Raw genomic sequence first — 11,888 nt, 5'->3', positions numbered from 1 at the left:
TTTGGACAATCTTTGTATGCTCATCAGTCCATGCAGGGGGATTTTTCTTTAGTCTATCATGGAGGGGTTTTGCTAAACAGTTTAAATTTGGATAAAAATCCATGACATAATTTAAACTGGCAAGAAACCTTTGCAATTGAGATTTTTCCAAAATTTTATCTGAAAATTTTGAAGTGAAAGCTAGAGATCTTTCAATTAGGGTGATGGTTTCCTGGGAGATGTAATGTCCAGGAAATATAATTTTCGTTTGGAATAAAGATACCTTGGATTTCGAAACAACTAGACCATTTTTCTTAACAACATAGAAAAATGTCTTCAAATGTTTGAAATGTTGCTCTAGAGAATTTGAAAAGATTAATACATCATCGATGTATACAATGCAAAACTTTGAATAAGGATTAAAAATGTCATTCATAATTTTTTGAAATTCAGAAGGAGAATTTTTAATCCAAAAGGCATCACATTCCACTCGTATTGGCCAAATGGAACCGTAAATGCAGTTTTGTACCGATCTTTAGGATGAATATGGATTTGCCAAAATCCTGATTTCATATCAAACCTTGAAAAAATAAAAGCAGAATGAAGCTTTTGAAAAAGATCTTTTTTGTTTGGAATAGGGTATCTAATCCACTTTAGAGCTTTATTCAAAGGTTTGTAGTTAATCACCAATCTAGGTGTTCCTTTTTCTATTTCACTATTTTTGTTGACATAGAAGGCTGCACACGACCAAGGGGATCTAGATTTGGTAATTAAACCCTTTTATTCTAAATCTTTTATTTCTACTCTACAATGTCTTTCAAGAGTTTCATTCATTTGGATAGGCCTGGCTTTAGTAGGAATTTGTTTTTCACTAAAATATTTTTCATATGGTAAATCCACCATATGCTGTTTTCTTTTCCAAAAAGCATTAGGAAGATCAGAACAAACTTCTTTTTCGATTTTTTTTGCAAATCAGAAATTTTTCTTTGGACAAATTCATTTGGCAATTGGCTTTGGATTCTTTTTAAACTCATATATTGTTTTAAATGAAAAAGCTGGGTTTGTTTTCCTTTAACTAAAGCATTTATCTCAAAATTATAAATTGAGTGAGCTTTTATAAGATTGAGATTTCTTTTCTTGGGTCTTTCTAGAAAAGGAAAAACAATCTTTGAATCTTTAGCTTTAAAAATGATACCAGCAGTAGTTACTTTGAAAGGAGTAATTAAATTGATAAAAGGGGTTCCCAAAATAACAGTTTGCTGTAAATCCTTTGTAAGAATAAAAATATTTTTTAGAGCAATATTGTTGTTTAGAATTGCAACTTCAGTTTTTCCCGCAATTCTGATCTTTGAATTATTAGCAGAGGTGAGTCTTTCTTTTGTTTCTTGATGATACCTTTTAGGAAATAGCTCATAATTGATACAGTTGAGGTCTGCTACTGTATCAAATAAAGCTATAGTTTCTATTTGGAAATCATCAGGGAAAATGAGTTTTATTTGAATAAGATATTTTCTTGAGGTTATTTCTTTTAAAACATTAATGAAGTTTTCTGGGACATTTTCATAAACCTCAAGATTTTGAAAATCATTTTCTTCTTCAGAATCAGAATCACTATGTTATTTAAGAATCAAGCTTTGGAGCAAAACAGAATCAATTTGTCGTTTTTCTTTCAATTCTTTGAGTTCTGTTTTGATGGTTTTGATTTCTTTTTGAAGTTCTTGGATAGTAGGGAGAGGGTTCTTGATGGGTGTAGAATCCAACAAAAATAAGTTCCTACTCTTCAAATAAAAATAACTTGTAAATAGTGACAAGTAGGGTCGAATCCATAGAGATTGGTAAGATTTATTTCTTTAACAAAATTCAAATAAAATTAGGGGGGTTTTAAATTTGGAATCAAAACAAATTAAACTAGAAATCAATTAGAAGCAATAATAAAATTTGAGAAGATAAATCAATATGAGAAAACTCCAACCCAAGGTATAATCTCAGTTTTAATTCATTGAATTGATCATTGATGCAAATATAATTTCTAAATCCATTAATAAATTGGTTATAGTTGTTGAGAAGCTCTAACAACCTAATTTCTCCTTAATTTTTCGTTAATCAATAGAAGCCATTTGATTAATTCTCTTATTGAATAAACAACCCTAGAAAAGCTTCCAAGATTTAATTTACCAATAGCAATGCAATTTAGAGAAACCCAACCCTAGCCAATAAATACATAAGATGAATTCATTTAGACTAGATCATGTATCCACATAACATGGGTATGTTATTCTACCACTAATCATTAGAGTAATTAAACAATTACGGATTTAATATTCTAATTTGGCATAGACTATCTTAATAATTGAGTAATATGCCTTCTCACACAATGAACAAATTAGAATTCCTAATAGACATAGAAGATACATGAATATTAATAGATTTGAGAAAATAATGAAGAACAATTAAATCTCACAACCCATATGAATTCAAACCTTAATTAACCTTGAGTTGGACAGAAAAGAGTTCAGCCACACATAATTGTTGTAGAGAAAATAAAGCAAAGAAGGAAAACAATGGATGATAGGAAGAAAACTAGTTTGCAGCCCCCTTTTCTTCAAACCTAAAAAAAACTCTCTTTATCTCTTTTCATCTTTTTCTTTTTATAGGAGAACTTGGTCCCTAAGAATTCCTAAAATAACCTTAAGTTGTGAGGGGTTTTTAGTAAATAAACATTCCCAAAAACAAATTAAAAAGCCACATGGCAAATAGTATCACTTTAAGCTTCTTTTCACAAATTCGGATTTCTGGAATATGCCACGGGCACGCTCTAATTGAAGTGATCTTCTGCCATCTTTTATCCATTTTATCCAAAATTCTCCAAAGCATCAATCTCTATGAAAACTCATCAAATATCATCCTTTCAGCTTCATGTTGCATCAAAGCGTTCCTTCTAGCATGAAAATCAATAATGACATTTAAAATCCATAATTAAGCATAAATACTTCAATAATATCCAAGAAAATATGATAATTAGTATGCATAAAATGCAGACTATCAAAGTACCCTACACTTGAACAATACTTGTCCTCAAGTATTCATTAAGATTATCAAGCATACTTGGTTTTCTCTCAACTCCTCTCATGACATATTCATTCATGATATAAATTATCACGTCTCACTTTTTCGAATCAAAATATAGCAAGAGATAAATACAATCCACAAATGAGTCTTTTCAAGTAAACACAAATGAATATCAATTTCCTTAATAAGTTCAAAATCAAAGTACAATAAAACTTTAACACCCTCCCAAGGATTTCTCTCAATGCACTCAAGGTGTTTTAGGATAATTATAAACTCTCAAGTCAATGCGTAGAAAGAATTTTACCATAAGCTTGCTTATATATCAAATCTCCACCACTAGACAATGAATCAAATGCAAAAATCAAAGGGTCTTAATAAGGTTGTAATAAGGCTTAGGTAATGGGTAGGACATAAGAGAATTTAGCTATGAATAAGTTGAAGATTTTTTTACAAAAACATATATACATGAAACTTAACCTTTAGGAATAATAATATCCAATTCAAGTTACCTTCTGACACAACATATTTCTCATGATCTCCTTTTTATTCCTTTTTTTTGTTTCGCTTTTTCTTTTCATTTTTTTTAAATTCCTACTTTCTTTCCTTTCTTCCTTTTTTTTTGAATTATCTTTGAAGAAGACTTTATTTAGTTTCTTCCAGAACTTGAGAAATAGCACAATATAATTGCAACTTGAAGTCCTAATAATCATCCATAAGTTTCATGCATATAAATTCACAAAATCCTTCAACTTAGGTTACAAAAGAGGTAAAATGAAAGAAAAGGCTATAATGGGTTAAATGGGAATTAATAAACAAAGAAAGGGTTTAAGGCTCAATATTGGTTCACTAGGGGTAAAGTCAGGGTGGTTTTTTTTTGACATTCAAATTGATTATCCCTAATTGCCCTTATCATATTAATGCATTCAATCCATTAATGTGACCTTAATATGTATAACAAAGCAAGTTCTAGAAAAATCAATCTACACATGACAATCACACAATCAAGAAAAATATGGAGCATATTGTGATGAATGCTCTTAGGCTCAAAAGCTCACAAAAAGTGATTGTGTGTTAAGTTCTATGCACTTTTCATTAAAATCAATTATAAAAATAGTACTCACAATGCAACACATAAAAACTCAATCATTTATGCAAATCTCTTATTATATTTTAACTCAATCAAGCAATTCTCAGCAATTTAAATCATGGATTTATAAGTCACAATCATAGAACAATACCCAAAAAAAAATTAACATGCATGTACAATGCCCAAAAACAGCCTATAAACACCCTACACTTGTCTCATACATTGTCCCCAATGTATTTATATAATGCGTAACATATCAAATTGGAAATAAAAGATAGGAATTGTGAAACTTCCCTGAGTATGTCAAGCATAGTGAAAATGTTTAGCAGTGAGGTGGATATGGTGGAGTAAAACCCATGTGCTTGAAGAAAGCCATCAAGTTTAATTCCATTTCTATTTGCCACTGTTCAAGGCGTTGGAGTTGTTCAGTATATCGCCCTTGGGATGATGATCCAGGAGGAGATGGTTCATTGTTGGAAATTAAATTCTCCTCCTCATTCTCGTCCTGACGGAGTTTTCGCTTTGAAATGTTCTTCGCGATAGGACCTGTAGACTGAAAACAAGACACACCTTCCTTCTTCCACACTAAACCCGTACTCATTAAGCATTTTATATCCAAAGGGTGCATATCACAAGCAACATGCAATGCATTATTATCAATACCGAGCAAATTTGTGTGTATAGCCAATTGAGTAATCAAAGAACCTAGAATCATAGGACGCTTCTTCACAATAACATTGTCAAATTGAGAAGCCAACCAATATCCAAGGTTCACTTTAATTCCATTTTGCATGCACCACAAGAAAAAGAACTCAGTTTTTGAAAGTATGCCAGAATTATCTTTTCTTCCTGAAAAAGTGAAAGCTAGAAACCTATGAATATATTTCAAGGCTTGGTCATGTAGATAACTAGCTTGTGACTTACTAGGGTTATATCTGACGCCTATAGACATTTGCTTATACAAAGGAACTGGTTCAAATGTAGGTAAAAAATCACAAACAGACTTCGCATATTCATCAGTTTTAGCATAATCATCCGTGATAAAACCAAAGGCAAGATTAAATTGTGTGATAGAGAGTTTGAACTCCCTACCCAACAACCTGAAATACACTACACCTGGAGTGTTCAAATTAATATCAACTTTTTTGTCAAACTCAAAAGTAGTGTAAAACTCACGCACAAGTTCAATATAACATGGATAATTAATTGAAAAGTATGTTTGCCATCCAATATTATCAATGTATTTATCCACATCTTCTTTAATATTCAATTTTTCTAAAGCCAAATAATCAATATATTTGCAAGGAATAATAGATTGCTGAGAGAAAAATTTATACCTCTCTTTGTGGACTTGCTTACTGAAGATCAAATTTCCTTTCAATTCAGTTTCGGATGGGGGCAAAATATGCATCCCTTTCCCAATTCGTGCTCGTGAGCTTGAAGCATTTGGTTTGGCCTTGCACGGTTGTTGTGGAGTTGCCTTTAGCTTTGGCTTGTGAACCGTCTTTTTCTTAACCATTGGACTAATTTTTTTATAAAGGAGGACAAATGAGAAGAACATGTTGCTGCTGGTGAGGCTGGTTGGGACGAGACTGCGAGGAGTCATCTTGGTATGGCTGGCGTGATGCGAGGCTGGTTGGTGTCAGTGAGGAGGCGTGGTATCAGAAAATATTAGGGTAAAAGAAATTTTGATGAAAAAAAATAAAGATTGGTGATTAAAATTTTTTTTTTTGAAATTCTTTAGAATTTGGAGCAGAAGATCTTCTTTGTTAGAGCGTGGGCATACTCTGTTATCTTTATGTTAACTCGAAATGTAGCGTGCCCGCGCTCTAAACATAGTTCTTTTCTGCCCCAAAACTCATAAAAAAAAAATTAGTAAGGAAGCATGAAAATTAACTATAAAACTGTAAAAGGACAAGAAAATAAAACAAACTAAAAAGTAAATTTGGATTGCCTCCCAAAAAGCGCCTTTATTTAATGTCTCCGGCTAGACATGGCTGCACGCTATGTATAACTTGGACACTCCAAGTTAATTTCTGCAATATTATCAAGTTGAAATCCCTCATAGAAAGGTTTTAGACGTTGACCATTAACTTTGAACATCTTTCCAGTGTCTTGGCTTTGAATTTCTACTGCACCATGAGAAAAAACATTAGTGACAGTAAAAGGACCACTCCATCTAGAGCGTAACTTACCTGGAAATAATTTGAGTCTAGAATTGTAGAGAAGAACTTTTTGTCCGATACAAAAGCTCTTTCTAGAAATCATATTATCATGAAATTTCTTTGTCTTTTCTTTGTAAATTCGTGCATTCTCATATGCATCTAGACGAATTTCTTCTAGCTCTTGTAGTTGCAATCTTCTTTGTGAACCAGCTTCATCCATCTCCATATTGCATTGCTTGACAGCCCAATATGCTTTATGTTCCAATTCAACCGGGAGGTGACATGGCTTCCCAAAGATTAGACGATAAGGGGACATACCTATAGGGGTTTTATAAGCCATTCTATATGACCATAGCGCATCTTCAAGTCGTGCACTCCAGTCTTTCCTATTAGGATTGACAACTTTTTCAAGGATCGATTTGATTTCTCTATTGGAGACTTCCGCTTGCCCACTTGTTTGCGGGTGATAGCCTGTAGAAGTATGGTGTGTGACATTGTACTTTTTCAATAAGGCTTCAACCACTCTATTGCAAAAATGAGTGCCACAGTCACTAATCAAAGCTCTCGGTGTGCCAAATGTTGAGAAAATCTGAGACTTAAGAAAATCTACAACAACTTTAGAATCATTAGTCCGAGTAGCTTTTGCCACTACCCACTTTGAAACATAATCCACAGCAAGAAGTATGTAAATATTGCCATTAGAAGGAGGAAAAGGGCCCATGAAATCTATGCCCCAAACATCAAATATTTCACAAATAAGAATGGAGGTAAGGGGCATTTGGTCTCTATGTCCTAAGTTTCCTGTCTTTTGACAATTTTCGCATGCTTTACAAAACATGTATGAATCATGAAATAAATTGGGCCAAAATAATCCACATTCTAACACCTTACGAGCCGTTCTTTTGGGGCCAAAGTGCCCCCCACATGCATATGAATGACAAAATGTTAGAATGGATGAAACTTCATGTTGTGACACACATCTTCTAATGATTTGATCATAGTAGAATTTCCACAAGTAAGGATCATCCCATATATAATATTTGGCATCACTCTTAATTCGATCCTTTTGAGCCCTAGATAAATCATTTGGTAGCGTTCTAGTAACTAAGTAGTTAACTAAATCGGCAAACCAAGGAATAGAATTATGAATAGAAAAGAGGTGCTCATCTGGAAATTCATCCTTCAAAGGTGATGGCTCTTCATTTGTGATTAAGCGACTAAGGTGATCCGCGACCAAATTCTCTGTTCCTTTCTTGTCTTTTATTGTCAAGTTGAACTCTTGTAGTAAGAGTATCCAACGAATAAGCCTTGGCTTTGCGTCCTTCTTGGAAAGCAAATACTTGAGAGCTGCATGATCAGAGTAAACAACCACGTTAGTTCCAAGTAAATATGAGCAAAATTTCTCTAAAGCAAAAACAATGGCTAAAAGTTCTTTTTCCGTTGTTGTGTTGTTGCATTGTGCATTGTCTAGTGATCTTGAGGCGTATTAAATGACATGTGGAGCTCTTCTTACTCTTTGCCCAAGGACGGCACCCACGGCATGGTTGCTAGCGTCGCACATGATCTCAAACGGAAGGGTCCAGTCTGGTGGTTGAATAATTGGTGCTGAAGTTAGCGCATCTTTCAATTTATCAAATGCCTCCTTGCATGACTCATCGAGTACAAACTCAACATCCTTTTATAGTAAGCAACACAATGGTTGAGCTACTTTCGAAAAATCCTTGATAAAACGTCGATAGAATCCTGCATGACCAAGAAAAGAACGAACTTCCCGCACACTAGCGGGGTAAGGCAGGGATTTGATCACATCTATCTTAGATTTATCAACTTCAATTCCTCTAGATGACACAACATGACCTAGAATAAGACCTTGGTCAACCATGAAGTGACACTTTTCATAATTTAAAATTAGGTTTGTTTCTATGCACCGCTTAAGAATTTTAGTAAGGTTAGCCAAAAATTCATTAAAAGAATTACCATAGACCGTAAAATCATCCATAAAAACTTCTATGATATTCTCTACATAATCTGAAAATATACTAACCATACACCTTTGGAAGGTTGAGGGTGCATTACAAAGACCAAACGGCATTCGTCGATATGCAAAGGTCCCAAATGGACAAGTGAAGGTTGTCTTTTCTTGGTCTTTGGGTGCCACCGGAACTTGGTGAAAACCTGATTGACCATCAAGACAACAAAAGTGAGAACGACCGGCTAAACGCTCAAGCATTTGATCAATAAATGGGAGAGGAAAATGATCTTTCCGAGTTGAAGTATTCAATTTTCTATAATCTATACAAACTCTCCACCCATTTTGAATGCGGGTTGGAACTGACTCACCGTCTGAATTCTCTACAACTGTTATACCTGTTTTCTTTGGGACAACTTGAATTGGACTTACCCATTTGCTATCAGAAATTGGGTAGATCATACCTGCATCAAGAAGTTTCATAATTTCTTTCTTCACCACTTCCATCATAGGAGGGTTTAGTCGGCGTTGGGCTTCTCTAGATGGCTTGCTCTCCTCTTCTAAAAGTATTTTATGCATGCACAAAGAGGGGCTCAATCCTTTGATATCAGCTATGGTCCACCCAATTGCTTCTTTGTACTCTCTAAGTACCCAAATCAACACCTCTTCTTCCAAAGTAGTGAGTTTATTAGATATGATAACCGGTAAGGATTCATTTTCTCCTAAAAACACATACTTTAGATGACTAGGTAAAGCTTTCAATTCTAACTTTGGTGCCTGTATGATAGAAGGAATAAGCTTTTTATGAGAATAAGATAAATCAATATAAGCAATATTATTTCTCACAAGCTTGAGTGCATCAAATGCAAAAATGGTGTCTTGTAGAGGCGAATCTATCACATAAAGTGCTTCAAGGCGTAGAAGTTCTTTTGGATTGAGGTTGTTGGTGAGTGCAACTTGCAACTTGTCTTCATGTTCCAACTCAAAAGTTTCCTGCGCTAGAGTGTCAATCGCATCTAAAACAAAAAACTGAGGATACATCACTAGGATATCTCATGGCATCATAGATATTAAATTTTATGATCTCATTATCAAATTCCATGCTAAGTGTGCCATCATGTACATCAATTTTTGTTTTTGAAGTTTTAAGAAATGGTCTTCCTAACAAAATTGACGTTGAGTTAGGGGAATTATCTTCTTCCATGTCAAGTACATAAAAGTCTGCAGGAAATACCAATTCATTCACTTGCACTAAAACATCCTCTAAGACACCCTCAGGATACACAACCGATCTATCTGCAAGTTGTATAACAACACTCGTTTCTTTTAATTTACCACATTTTAAGGATGCATAAATTGAAAGAGGCATGACATTTATTGAGGCTCCTAAATCACACATCGCCCTCTTAATTTCAACACTGCCTATCTTACAAGGGATAGTAAACGTACCTGGATCCTTGCACTTGGGAGGTAGCTTTCTTTGAAGAATAGCTGAAACATTCTCACCCACACTTATCTTTTTCATACCTTCTAACTTTTTCTTATTGGTGCACAACTCTTTTAGAAATTTAGCATAACGAGGTACTTGCTTAATTGCATCGAGTAAAGGAATATTTACCTCAATTTTGCGAAATGTCTCAAATATCTCTTTTTCCTCTTCTTGTTTCTTAGATTTGGTAAATCTTTCAGGAAAAGGGGGTTTTGTCACCAATACCTTTTGTTTCTCGTTGTTGGGTACTTGAGATTGATCGGTTTCTTGCGATGAAGTCGCCACTTCTTTCTCAACCTCCTCTTCTAAGGCTTGTCCATGCCTTTTTGCATCATTAAATTCTTTCAATTCTTTTCCGCTTCTCAAGGTTATTGCACTAGCATTGTGCCTTGGATTGACAATTGTTTGTGATGGCAATTTACCTTGAGATTCTAATTTGCTCAATGAAGATGCCAATTGCCCTACTTGAGCCTCTAAATTTTGAATGCTTGCTCTCATTTCCTGTTGAAGAACACTTATATTATTAGCAAGCTCTTCAACAATATCTTCAAGAGACATACCTTGCTTTACGGGAGGTGATTGTTGGAAATTTCCCGATCTTTGTTGGAAATTTTGATGAGGGTTTTGGAAATTTTGATTTCTTGATCCAATGGCTAAGGTTAGGATGATCTCTATATCCTGGATTGTACGTGTTTGAATAGGGATCATACTTCCTATTTGGAAATCCTCCAACCATGTTGACTTGCTCATTAGAGTCCTCTTGAAGTGTTGGACACATGTCGGTTGGATGACTTGGATCGGTACAAATTCTGCAAACTCTGGCTTTTGGTGCATTTCCTAAGGCCAATTGTTGAACAAGAGAGGTTCGTTTAGACAATTGAGTTTCGATAGAATTGCTACTTACCTCATTCACTCTTCTTGGTGTTGAGTCTTGACCGAAGCCAAATTGTTGAGAGTTGGCAGCCATGATGGAGATCAAGTCCCTAGCGGCTTGAGGAGTTTTGTTCACTATAGCGCCTCCACTAGCGACATCCATCATTTTTCTCTCCATGGGTAACAATCCCTCATAAAAGTATTGGATGAGAAGTTGTTCGGTAATTCCATGTTGAGGGCAACTCACGCACAATTTTTTAAACCGTTCCTAATATTCATGGAGAGTCTCTACATTGTTTTGCTTGATTCCACATATTTCCCTCCTTATACTTGCGGCTCTTGAGGCGGGAAAGAACTTGTCAAGGAATGCTCTTGCCATATCCGTCCATGTGGTGATAGAACCAGATGGCAAATAGAATAGAAAATCCTTAGCTCTATCGGTTAATGAAAATGGAAATGCACGCATTTTGATTTGTTCTTCGGATACCCCTTGTGGTCTCATGCTCAAACACACCACATGAAATTCTTTTAAGTGCTTATGAGGATCTTCATTCTCAAGACCACAAAAAGTGGGTAATAAATGTATCAAACCTGATTTCAGCTCAAAGGCTACTTCCAAATCAGGATATTGAATGCAAAGCGGTTGTTGGTCTACATTTGGTGCCGCCAATTCCCTTAGAGTTCTTCCTTGATTTTCCATGGTTTCTTCTAATTCAGAATCACTTAAAGAATCAACCAAGTCAAAATCTGTTTCCAATTCTGTAGGTGCAGAATGTGAAGAAGATTTGGAATTCTTACGACGTTCTTTAGTCTCCTTTCTTATTCTTTTTGTGGTTTTCTCAATCTCAGGATCAAATTCAAATTTTTCTGTATGAGAAGAACGAGGCATAAAAGAAATAAATCAAATTAAGTGACACCAATCCCCGGCAACGGTGCCAAAATTTGATGGGTGTCGAATCCAACAAAAATAAGTTCCTACTCTTTAAATAAAAATAACTTGTAAATAGTGACAAGTAGGGTCGAATCCACAGAGATTGGTAAGATTTATTTCTTTAACAAAATTCAAATAAAATTAGGGGGGGTTTTAAATTTAGAATCAAAACAAATTAAACTAGAAATCAATTAGAAGCAATAATAAAATTTGAGAAGATAAATCAATATGAGAAAACTCCAACCCAAGGTATAATAATCTCAGTTTTAATTCATTGAATTGATCATTGATGCAAATATAATTTCCAAATCCATTAATAAATTGGT

General features: G+C 34.6%; 1 non-coding gene and 1 pseudogene across 1 annotated transcript; one reads left to right on the top strand and one right to left on the bottom strand.

Moving 5' to 3' along the window:
* Nucleotides 1–6,115: 6,115 nt before the first annotated feature.
* LOC107261033 lies at nucleotides 6,116–10,809 on the bottom strand (annotated as a pseudogene).
* A 46-nt stretch (nucleotides 10,810–10,855) lies between these two features.
* On the top strand, nucleotides 10,856–10,962 carry LOC112534412. The gene has a single exon (XR_003078702.1). It is a non-coding gene; the product is annotated as a small nucleolar RNA R71 (small nucleolar RNA).
* The last annotated feature ends 926 nt before the right edge of the window (nucleotides 10,963–11,888 follow it).

This window comes from Ricinus communis, chromosome 2 (genome assembly GCF_019578655.1).
Source record: "Ricinus communis isolate WT05 ecotype wild-type chromosome 2, ASM1957865v1, whole genome shotgun sequence".
In the NCBI taxonomy this organism is placed as follows: Eukaryota; Viridiplantae; Streptophyta; class Magnoliopsida; order Malpighiales; family Euphorbiaceae; genus Ricinus; species Ricinus communis.
Note: the sequence above shows the minus strand (reverse complement) of the source record. Positions and strands in the feature narration are given on the sequence as shown.